The sequence below is a fragment of the Mustela lutreola genome, chromosome 18 (assembly GCF_030435805.1).
Source record: "Mustela lutreola isolate mMusLut2 chromosome 18, mMusLut2.pri, whole genome shotgun sequence".
Taxonomy (NCBI): Eukaryota; Metazoa; Chordata; class Mammalia; order Carnivora; family Mustelidae; genus Mustela; species Mustela lutreola.
The window spans coordinates 14,515,350-14,526,405 of record NC_081307.1 but is presented as its reverse complement, the minus strand read 5'-3'; positions in this window follow the sequence as shown (position 1 = coordinate 14,526,405).

Genomic DNA, 11,056 nt, shown 5'->3' with positions numbered 1-11,056 from the left:
ACAGTGGATATTGGATCTCTGGAGAATAGGGTTACTTTAGAGGAGTATCTAGTAACTCCAAAATATCTGGTGTTTCACCTTCCAGTGTCTAGTTATTCTCTTAACTGGCTGTTGACACCTCTGGGAAAGCCTTGAAGGATGATTTATGGATAGATATCTGTGACTGCATTACAGGATCTTTCTCAAAGTTCTTGCTCAGTCAAGGAGTTCTGGATCTGTGAACTTATTTAGGGGTGGGAACTAGGTAAGGGGCTGTGAACTGCTCACTATAGCAATTAGAGTTAGGCGTCTGCCCAGCAGACCTGGAATTTTTCCACCTCTACATGCCAAGCAGCCTCTTTTGTAGGCTGCTCAACCACTTTATTTCTGGGATTTCATGATCAATTAGATGATGATCTTACAGAGTCCTGTGACTCTAGACCTTCTGCTGACAACCTGGTCCTTATGGCTTATTGTGGCATTTGTGTCTACCTTGTCTGTGGTGATGAGGGCTACTGCCTTTTGTCTCTATTTGGGGATCCCATTATTTCCGCTGAAAGCAGGGAGTGTAGTTCCCTTGTGGCATCGCTCCCTGTTGTTGGTAGAGGACAGCTGCCACAGAGCTTTTCAAAGTGGCTAGTTATCATCCTTCCTCACCAATAATACCTTCCCCTCTCATTAATAAATATCTTAATTTCCTAATGTCTTCATGGAGGGAGTGTCCTCAGTTCCTTCTAGAAGGTAAGATTAGGTTAGAAGTGGCTGAGCAGGTTGGTTAAAATAGACCTGGTCCAACATTTTCATCTTGTTGAGATTTTGGATTTCTTCTTCTACTTGTAAGCCAGAGAATTTGGGGGATTTTAACCTCATTGACTGCTTGTTCCTGTTGAGTCCAGACTTTAATTAACCAGTCCAGTCGAGTGTTAACACCACTCCTGGGTGCTAAAGCCAATTTATTCAATTCTAATTCCTGCATAAGTGTACTCATGCCAACAAATCCGTCCAATGAAGCTTTATGTTTGTTTCCCTGGTGTCACACTCTTCAAATCACTTGTGTACGTGCTTTTCAGAATCTTGTGACAGATGTTTCACTCCTTTGGCTTGGCTCTGTTACCAACTGGACTCCTATGATGAACTTGGAGACAAGAAAATGTTGATGGGCCGGCTCCTGAGGAGAATATGCATCCATTTTTGAAGCAACTACTTCAGGTATAGCCATTGAAATATGTTTCTCCCCCAGAAGGCTGCATCCCTCAGGTGGAGAGTAGGGAAGGGTTGGCTCCACTTTTAAGGAAGGTTCAGAAGGATCTAGGGTTTCAAAATTTTCAGCCTCGTTTCTGACTGCTCAAAATGACCCCTTGCACATCTCAGGTTTTCATTTCTTCACCACCAGCCAATACCTTTATGTTGGTGAAGAGACATGGTGGAGCTGAACATTTACTAGGTGTTGCAACTTATATCCTGTAAAATTAGGCCTGCTCTTGTACCTTAGCCATATATATCTTCTATGTTATGGTAAGATAAGGGACTCATTAAATTCTGCCATAGAATCTTCCTGATTTTCCACCAGTGTTTTGAGCTAGAAGGTCACAAACTCTAATTTTTTGTTTTCTGCGTATATGTTCTCTAGTGCTGTCAGAAGCCAGCTGGCCCAACAATCTTTATAATCAACCTCTCCAAATTTTGATAAGGACAAGTATTATCATAGCAGTGATATGTCCCAGACATAGCATTTCTCAGCAACTTGCCTTCTACCTGTAGTATATCCATGCCCTGTAAAGTTTGAGTAATTGTGATGCCTGCCAACTGTGCCATGGATTACTTGAATCTATGTTGTCTTAACAGAAGAGTTATCTGGGCACTTTTCAGGTCACGGAATTCCATTCTAAAGTATTTTCCCTAGGATCACTCTAGGACCAATTACTACATCAGTCAGCGTCCTGTCAGAAAACAAGTGGTACACTCAAAGTAGTCATTTTGAGGAAGAAATGATAAGGAACTATTTAAAAAAGTATAGGTAAGGTTTAAGGAGACCAATGGAGGATAATGTAGTACTGTGGGTTAGTGATTGTGGGGAGCTGATACCACTCTGAAAAGGCAAGAGGCAGAAGTGGTCACTGGATTCTGGAGAGGGAAGATCTGTTGAGAAAGCTTTGGATAGAGGTTGTGGCCTTTGGGAGGAAGAGGCAGTCAGTCTACTCAATGCAAACCAGAGGAAGGGAATTGATGGGGAAGGTAGAGAATAAATTTTCAAACCTCTTTTCCTTCTTTCCTCTGATCCTTCCCCAGTGCCTTCCCTTGGCCAAATCCAAATGGAAGTCAACAAGCAAAATATCCCCCTGATATAACATCTTCCAGTAAACCTCCTTGGGGTCACAAGGAAGGGAGAAAGGTTGACATGAAAGAGGGCAAAGAGCAGATACTCAGCTTAGGGACTAACCCTAACATAGTCTAAAATACTGGGTTACCTGGAGGAAATAGTCAAGTTTCTCTCAGATCTGTGATATTGAAAGACCCCTCCCCTAGAAGATAGATAGGATAACTAACCGCTTGTTTCCTTTTCTGTGAACTGCTGGCTTTTAGGCGTAGATTAGGTTATTAATTGCGTGATTAATTGCTCTCTTGCCCTTCTGTAACTGCTTGGCTTATAGAAATAATAGGGACGCCATGATGGCATTCCTACCTTCCCCCTTCTTGTTCCCCCTTCCCGCCTCTCTCTTCGCGCGTGGGTCCTTAGAGCCAATCAGCAAACTCCACGTATGCCTTTTTCAAAAGTTCTAACTGTCAACCAATCAGTTGCGCCCCACCCAAAACTTGTTTGTACCTGTCTATAAAAACCCGGCACCACCCCAGCCGGGTGTGCTCAGCTAGCAGGAGCTGCTGACCACCCGCAGGCGCCTGCGTAACAATAAAGAACCTCTTGCTGATTGCATCCAGTGGCAGTGTTGGATTCTTGGGTAAGGGGATCCGTGGGTCTTTCAATATGTGTATACTATTCTGTATTATCTGGTGTTTTCTATTTAGGTTCATATATGTCTCTTAAAGAACGTCCTATTAGAAAGTGGTGGTCCCATTTCTTGAGGGTTCCAGATAAAACCTCATTTATTCACTTTTAATATGGAAATAATTAACTCCCAATGTAAAAAATAATCTTTCATTCTTCCAAATATTAAAAAAAAAATCACAATTAAAAGGAATTACTTCAATTTTATAACCCAGGAGCTTCTTAGTGTTCAATAACAAAAATTCAACTGAGCAAATTTTAAAGATCTAATTGGATTTATTAATTGATTCTAGCAAGCTCCAGAGGGCTACAGGAAAGGAAAGGTTTTTAAAGGTGGAGTGGGAGAAGGAAAATGGAAATTACTAGCAAACAATTCATTTTAGGTAAGGTTGCCCTCCTAATGGGATCACAGGGGTGTATCAGTGAATTTCCTAGTGCTGACCAGGAAGTCCACATGCTGGCTAGTTAAAGGTGACATACCTAGGGGATCAAAACTACTTAATACTTAGGTATTAATAAGTCTTGGTTTATTGACTTGAGGCTTTAATCTAAGTGATGCCATTTTGGACATGTCGGTTATTTGTTGTTGTTTGGTTTGGTTGTAGTTTTAACATCAGTTAGGAGGTGATGGGGATAGAGAGAAGAGACACATTTTAAAGATATTAAAATGCTTTGATTGTTAGGCTTTTGAGACTGGATTGAGGGAAGCTGACTGTAATGGTGCCCAGCTTCTCCCTGGGAAGAGTGGTTGTATGGTAGTGGTTTAGCAAGAGGGAATGCTGGAGGTGTTGGAGAACTGGGTTGAGAGATATCAGTGTGTAGGCTGTGTTTAGAGGTACTTCTGGGACATGCAGGTCATACTGTGGAGAAAGGCTTTGTGATGCAGAGGGGGAGATTTGGGGAATTCAGGAGAGTTCCAATCGAGAGATGCAGATTCAGGTTTGGGGTTGTTCCCATGACTTGGATAGTCATGGGAACATGGAATCATGTGATGATTCCAACTAATTCTTTTTGGAAACTTTCTAGCAATAAGACAGACCAGAAAAATCATGAATCTCAGGGGAGGGGAGGTAATGTTCTACTGCTCAGGAGCCTAAAGGGCTTGGAAAATTATACTTTGGGAGGATACCAGGGGCACATTCAAATGGCTCAGTTTTGTCTTGGGCTGGCTCAGATGGTGGTTCCTGAATAAATGAAGTCTCAGGGGCACTGAGCTGCCCCCCAGCCAGGTTCAGAGTGACTCATTCTCTGTGACAGCTGGGTGTTGAGGAAATGCTGGCCACCTGCCTCCCTCCAGGGCTGTAATTAGCCCAGGCTTTTCTGCCTTTTGTCATGTTAAATGGTGCCTGCCTGGGCCTAACTTCCAGGAGGCTTGCACTTAATCTGCAAGAGAAAAGAAAGGGTGACTCACTCCCCTTTTCCAGGCTGCTCTTACAAAACTCAAGCTTTCTTCAGAGGACCCCAGGGGAACCCCTCCAGGATTAGTATGAAATTTATCTTTATTTCTGAATTACTCCTTTCAAACTAGTTCCCATTTCCTGGGGAGAAGCAGCCCTCTGCCTGCTTAGTGCTTGATTTTGGGGGGTCCTATATGGATTTCTCCTGTTTGCTAGGGCTCTCTTAGATCTTGGTAAGTAGCCAAGCTTTACATCTTTCAAACTCCCCAATTGTTAGATAGACTGTTTACATCAATCCACCCTCCAAATGCTCTCAGGGTAATGGCCATGAGGAACAGAATGAGAAGAGAATCTGTCTGTAGAACAAACATCCATTTTAGTGCCCACTCAAGGTCACCAGAAGGTTCACTTCCCAAGGGCTTTGGGACTTATCTTTCCATGGATGTACACTTTGGTCTCTGAGTTGATTTACTAGAAGAGCCTTCACCAGATGTGATGCTGAAAGGCCATCTGCTCCAAGGTTTAACATGCTCTGTGCCTCATGGAAATGGAATTTGTGATCTGTAACAATACTCGGTTTGAGGTCACCTTCAACTACCCTGTGTGTAGTTTCAGAGCAGCTGAACAGTGAAAGCAATAGCTCTGTCCCTTAGGAGGTGATCTAAAATAGCTTTAAAGGACCTTTACAATGAAAAAGGCTTAAGTTGGACAAACTTCCTAAGGGGCTTCTTTTTCAGAGGCCATGGAAAGAAATGAGTGGGGAATCCGGAACCTTCCTTTTTTAGCTTCTTGTAGCAAGAAGGTGGTGCTCTATCCTTCAGGCCATTGGCAACTTTCCTGTGCCTCAGAAGGGCTGGCATTTCTGCTGGTGGAGTGTTACTATGATAGATCGTCCAGAGGAAGGTCCTGTTGTAAGTTTAGTTGCAAGAAGGAGTTTCTATGTTTTCTTGCACCCCAGTTCCTCAATATTTTCTCTGAAATGACTGTCAGCATTGGCAGATGATAGAATTGGATTTTCCTTTGTTGTCAGAAACTCTGGTTCATGATTAGCCACTATTTTTTAATTTTTTTAGGTAATAAAAGCAGACTTGAATTTAATAAAATATCTGAAAAAAACACAAAAATTTGCCAAAGGTGTAAATTAGGGGCATGACTATATCCTAAATTATGGGTCTCTGTTTTTTTTTAAAAAGTTTCTCTTGTGAGACTACCTAAAAGAGCTTAGTTATTTGAAATTTAATTTACACATATTCAGATATATCTAACATATAGACAAAGAGTTACTTCAGTTTTAATACTCAGCTTGTTAAGCTTGCTTTTAAGCTTAAAAAAAAAGTGGTCCAACTATTTGTTGATTGTAAGGGTATCAATATTCTAACTTCATTATTTTATGCCCAATCCTTTGATGTATAAAATGCAAGGTTTTTTGTTTTTTGGGGTTTTTTTTTGGTAAGATTTTTATTTATTTGAGAGAGAGAGAGAGAGATAGCAGGAGTGGGGGTGGGGAGGATAGGGGGTTTGGGCAGGGTAAAGGGAGAAACAGAATCCCTGCTGAGCAGGGAGCCCAACTCAGGGCTTGATCCCAGGACCCCAAGATCATGACCTAAGCCAAAGGCAGATGCTTAACAAACTGAGCCACCCAGGTGATCCTAAAATGCAAGTTTTATGTTAACTAACTTGTTAGCTTAGAAGTTGTAAATGAAATTACTTTTCCTAGGTTTCTCCTACCATAATATTTCAAACTATGGTGCTTTTTTCATAAGCAGTCTTAAGGATCCAACTTCTAGTATGTGGTTGACTTACCAGGCGGCAGCTGGTTGTAAAGCACTGGGTGTATTCAGCCTGATCTGCACTGGGTGAGGGCAAGCCTGTGGAGATCTGCAAATCAGTCATGGAACACATGGATAGAACCCAGTTGCATGAAGGCACCTGGCAGAACAGAGATGATGGTTGTCTTTCTCATCTCATGGCAGTCCCTTCTCTGCAACTAAATGGGAAATAAGGGAAGTGCTAAGTTTGTGGCTGGATCTGCTCTTGGGGAGAAGCTGGTACAGGATTACTCCTCTGCGTATTTTGGCTATCCCCACATGGTTGTGTGACTCTTGACAGCTTGTTCCTCTCGGAGCTATCAGAGTGTCTTCAACATTTTCCCTTTTCCTGGTTCCCAGGGCAAGCTCCAACATCAAGACTCCCTTCTAACTGGTGTCCCTTAGATCTGACTTCATCTCCCCATGGAGGGAAGACTTTATGTCCATCTTGGAGTTCCCATTAGAGTCCTAGAAAAACTCAGAAAGGAGTCTAAAGCTAATGGAAATCTCTTCTCTTGAGAAATGTTGGTTGTAAGAAGTTCTCTAGGATAATGTGTTGAACAGACATTGATTACGTGGAAAAATATAGTCTGATTTATTGACGAAGAAGAGAGAACTCACTGACTTGAGTATTCAGTGAAGTTTAAAAAAAAAAAAAAAAGCACTCAGCACTCAGTGTACCCAGTATTGTAAAAAGAAGTAGAATAAATAACATCTGAAAACAGATTGTGCATTTACCAGAAGCTAAAATATTGGCATAGTGTAACTATGTAGATGAAATTGTTGGTGGGATCTAAATATTTTGCAGCTGTGTGTATATGTGACTATGCAGACATGTGTGTCTGTGTGATTATGCATGGTGAATGAGGTGGGTAGGGTTTAGCCTATGGGTTAAAAAAAAAAAAAAGCCATTGGATTTTCTCCCTGAGAAATTGTGGATGTGTTGAGGAACTGATTTATTTTTCACTTCTTGGTCATGATGCACAACTTTTCTTCCAACTCGATCCAGTTTCTTTTTGCTATTCTTATAAAGAATTAAGGTTTAATTCCTGATCTGAACTGGTGGGTAAATGGGTCATTAACCCTGCACTTTTAGAGGGTCAGGCCCACCAACCACCCCAACAGCTCTTCTCCCTTACAGTCCCTTTGATGTTTTGAACCAACAGTGCGCTCACATTGAAATGCAGTGATACCTGATCATCTATTGAAGGTGAGAATATTCTCATGAAGGTAGCAGGGTCTGAAAGTCTAAGGAAGCAGAGATCAGTCTGAGGAACTCTCTAGAATTCGTGCTGCTCATTTATGGTATACCAAGACTCCAGACGCACAAAGGCACCTACCCTGGGCTGAAATGTTGAGGGTAGTGATGGGATCCAAGTCAACAGTGAGACCCAACAATGTGCAGGAACTTGAGACACACACAGTTTCAAAAGAATGATTGAAAAAAAGCAAAAAAAATAAAAAGGAAAAGCCTCGGCTAATAGTAGCTTCTTGGAACATATGGGAAGTGAAACAATCAGTTTAGCTCCTTGCTTTCTGCAGGATCAAGGCTGACCCTTGGCAGACTGGTGATGGCGATGGAGATGGGCCAGGTCTGGGGTCACCTCCCAGGGTAAGCCTCCTGCCTCTTAGGAAAACTCTGAACCCCTAGGGGGTCAGGATGCCTGTGGGGTGCTCAGGATTCTATTGATGGTGTAATTGAGACAAGATTCATGCCCCGATATTTCCTACTTCAAACTCAAAATTTACATATGGAATGACATATCTATTTTAAAAGTCTGCTAAGTGATCTATGATGGGACAACCAGTAAGTTAATTATTTTAATGTTAATTGCTTAATTATTTACATTCTTCCTGTAAGTATAATATCTCAGCACAGTCAAAATGCACACTTCATCTTAAAAAGACTTGAGGATAATTCTTAAGGCAACATGGAGCTGGAAGAGATGTTGTTGCAGATGGGTTAAATTCAATCTTCCCATTTTACGAGCAAGGCAAGAGAGGCCCCTGAATAGAAACCACCCTACAGTGTCATACAACCACTTATTGCTTGGACAGAAACCAAACCATGGTCTTTTGACTCTGCATCATGTGTGGCGAGAATCAGAGCCATGACAGAATACAAGTGAGGAATTTTTGTGATTTTTGTTAGGGGGTGTAAGGGTACTCCCCAAATCAGGAGCCCTCCCTATATGTAGAACACTGGATCTGGTAATAAAAGACAGGGAAGATATTGATTCTGACTTAGAGGAGGAACAGTACAAATATGCTTAAGAGAGAAACCACAATCCTAGGGAATATATCTATTCTCATGTGTGGAGCATAGAATTATCTCCTGAAAAACTGAGTCTCATACAACCTCATATATTTCCCTTAATTTCTGTTACCTCTGCATTTTACAACTAGTTAATATCAAATGTTATCAATTCAAGGGTCCTCAAAGTATTCTTGTTGCCCTCTTTTTTCCCCCTGAGGCAGAGAATAAATTAATTTAAATTACTCTAAACCCTAAAGCTCAGAAGAAAATTGAAGGGCCTCTACCTGGAATACAGGTTCCTCTAAGAACCAGGTTGTCCCAAAATGTAAGGAGGAATAAAATTGGGAAAGTCAGAATTTAGGCTTGACCTCTGAATAGGAACACTTGAGAAGTAAAAAGAAAATGAAGAAAGTGTTGTTAATTGAGGTGATAGAAGAAAGGAGTTTCATTAGGAGGAAGACTGAGATTTTTTATTTTTTTTTAAAGATTTTGTTTATTTGTTTAATAGGGAGAGAGATCACAAGTAGGCAGAGAGAGGAGGAAGCAGGCTCCCTTTCCAGCAGAGAGCCTGATGTGAGACTCAATCTCATGACCCCAAGATCATGACCGGAGCTAAAGGCAGAGGCTTCACCCACTGAGACACCCGGGCACCTGGGGAGAGACTGAGATCTTAATGATCAAGTCAGACTGATAGGAAGTATGTGGAATCTGTGTTCTTTTTGGGACTGGGCTTGGGAAAGGGGGATCTTATGATGGTCAATAAATCATTGGGCTGTTTGAGGAGCACGGATTTATAATTATAATGTCCAGTCTTCCCTGTCCGATTCTGAACCGGCTAAGTGTAAAGATGCCAGGACCACAAAGCTCAAAGGCAAGTGGGCATTACAAGCCTTTAAAATACACGGAACGGATGACGGTGGGCAAAGGGCATTTCAGGGAATATCTGGAGACTTGGAGGGACCAGCTTGTATATTTCCCTATTTTGCCATGTTGGAGGAGCTCTTGGGGAGGACGTGACCGCTGGTCGACCGGGGGCTGGTCCCTTTCAAGCCTTGGCTCCTCCCTGCTTCCTGGGCTTTAGGAATGTACAATCCTGCGACCATCCCCACAGCTGGAGGCATTTTCAAGGACACAGCCCTGAGACACTCAGGTGTCGTTAAGATCTTCTAGGTAAGTTCCCTAGTTGATCATACTTGTCACCTGCCAGTGGAGTGGTCTGCCTTTCTTCGGTCTCTCCCTGCCCTCCATGTATGGGGACATGGGGTTGGGGGTGGGGGGGTTTCACATTTCCCCCGGGAAGCTCCCGAGATTTCCAGCCAGCATATTGGGAGACGGGGTGTCTCGAATGCCTTTCGGGGAGAGGGTGCAGTATGCATAGAGAATTGTTTTTCCAAGGAAAGAGGGTATCACAATTGCCTTTTTGATGATATATTTCTCCTAATGTGCTTCTGGATTGTTTTAAATACCGGGTTTTGAGGCGAATATTTTGTTTGGAGTACTGTGGTAGGAGCTGGTCATTTGTGTTTTTGACAGTTTGTGCCTGGGGTGCTGATGCTTGGTTTCTTATTTTTCCTGTTTACTCTAACTCTTTGCACACGTGGTTTCAGGGAGGGATTTGGGTTTTGTTAATAGAGCTTGGGAGGTGATACAGGAGCCCATTCTGTGACACTTAGGCTGTGGTTCCCAACGCAGGGGCCTGACTCCACCCAGGCCTCGATTCTCTTTTGGTTTGGAACAAATCTGGGGAGTAATTTTTTTTCAGCGATACCGTACATGAGGGTTTTGTTTCCAGAGTCCAATTTCTCTCTGGACACCTACTATTTGAGGGGGTTCATCTTGTCTCAATTTGGTGCCTATGTATATTGCTGCTGAAGGATTTGGGGATTTAAGAATGTCGCCTGTGCTCCTTGCACACATTTTTGGGAAGCTCTTTTAGTGCAGCTGGGCATAATGTGAGATGGAAACTAGGTAGGGAGTGAATTTTGGCTCAGGGAGCAGGCTGGCCTGGAAGTTCATTTAGTAGATGTTCAGTTTCGGGTATCTCTGAGACTTCAGGTACGAAAATCTCATCCACATGAGCCCAGAGAAGATACTTAAAAGAGCCAGGTGAGGGCAGAGAGGTCTCATGAAAGCGGCAGCAATCTGCCAGATATCCTGTAGGTCTGCTTCCCTGAGAGAGCCGTGTTCCTAACTCGTATGGACTTGGTTATTCCAGCACTGAAGTCAAAGAGGAAGGACTGTGTGTGTGTGTATGAGAGAGTGAGAGAGAGGGAGAGTGAGCTAAGCAGCTGTTACTGGTGAAGGGAATGCTTCTCCATTATTATTCTTGGCTATTGTGACAGGAATATCACCCCCCCCCCCATGATTTTTGCTTTCAGGGAAAGCCTAACCTGTTGGTTGGATCCCGCTTCTCTGTCAGGAGGGGGTCAAATCGACCAGAGGCCACTGCTCCTGTCTGGTATGGTTTCTTGTCCCACTGCTTATGAGAAGCATAAGGCCCTGGGCTGCCCTTTAGGCGCCATGCTTCTCAGCCTCACATTTTGGATCCCCTCTCCTGGGCTTCGCCCTGACTTTTCAGACTTCTTTCTGTAACAGAAAACGGCCGTCAGAG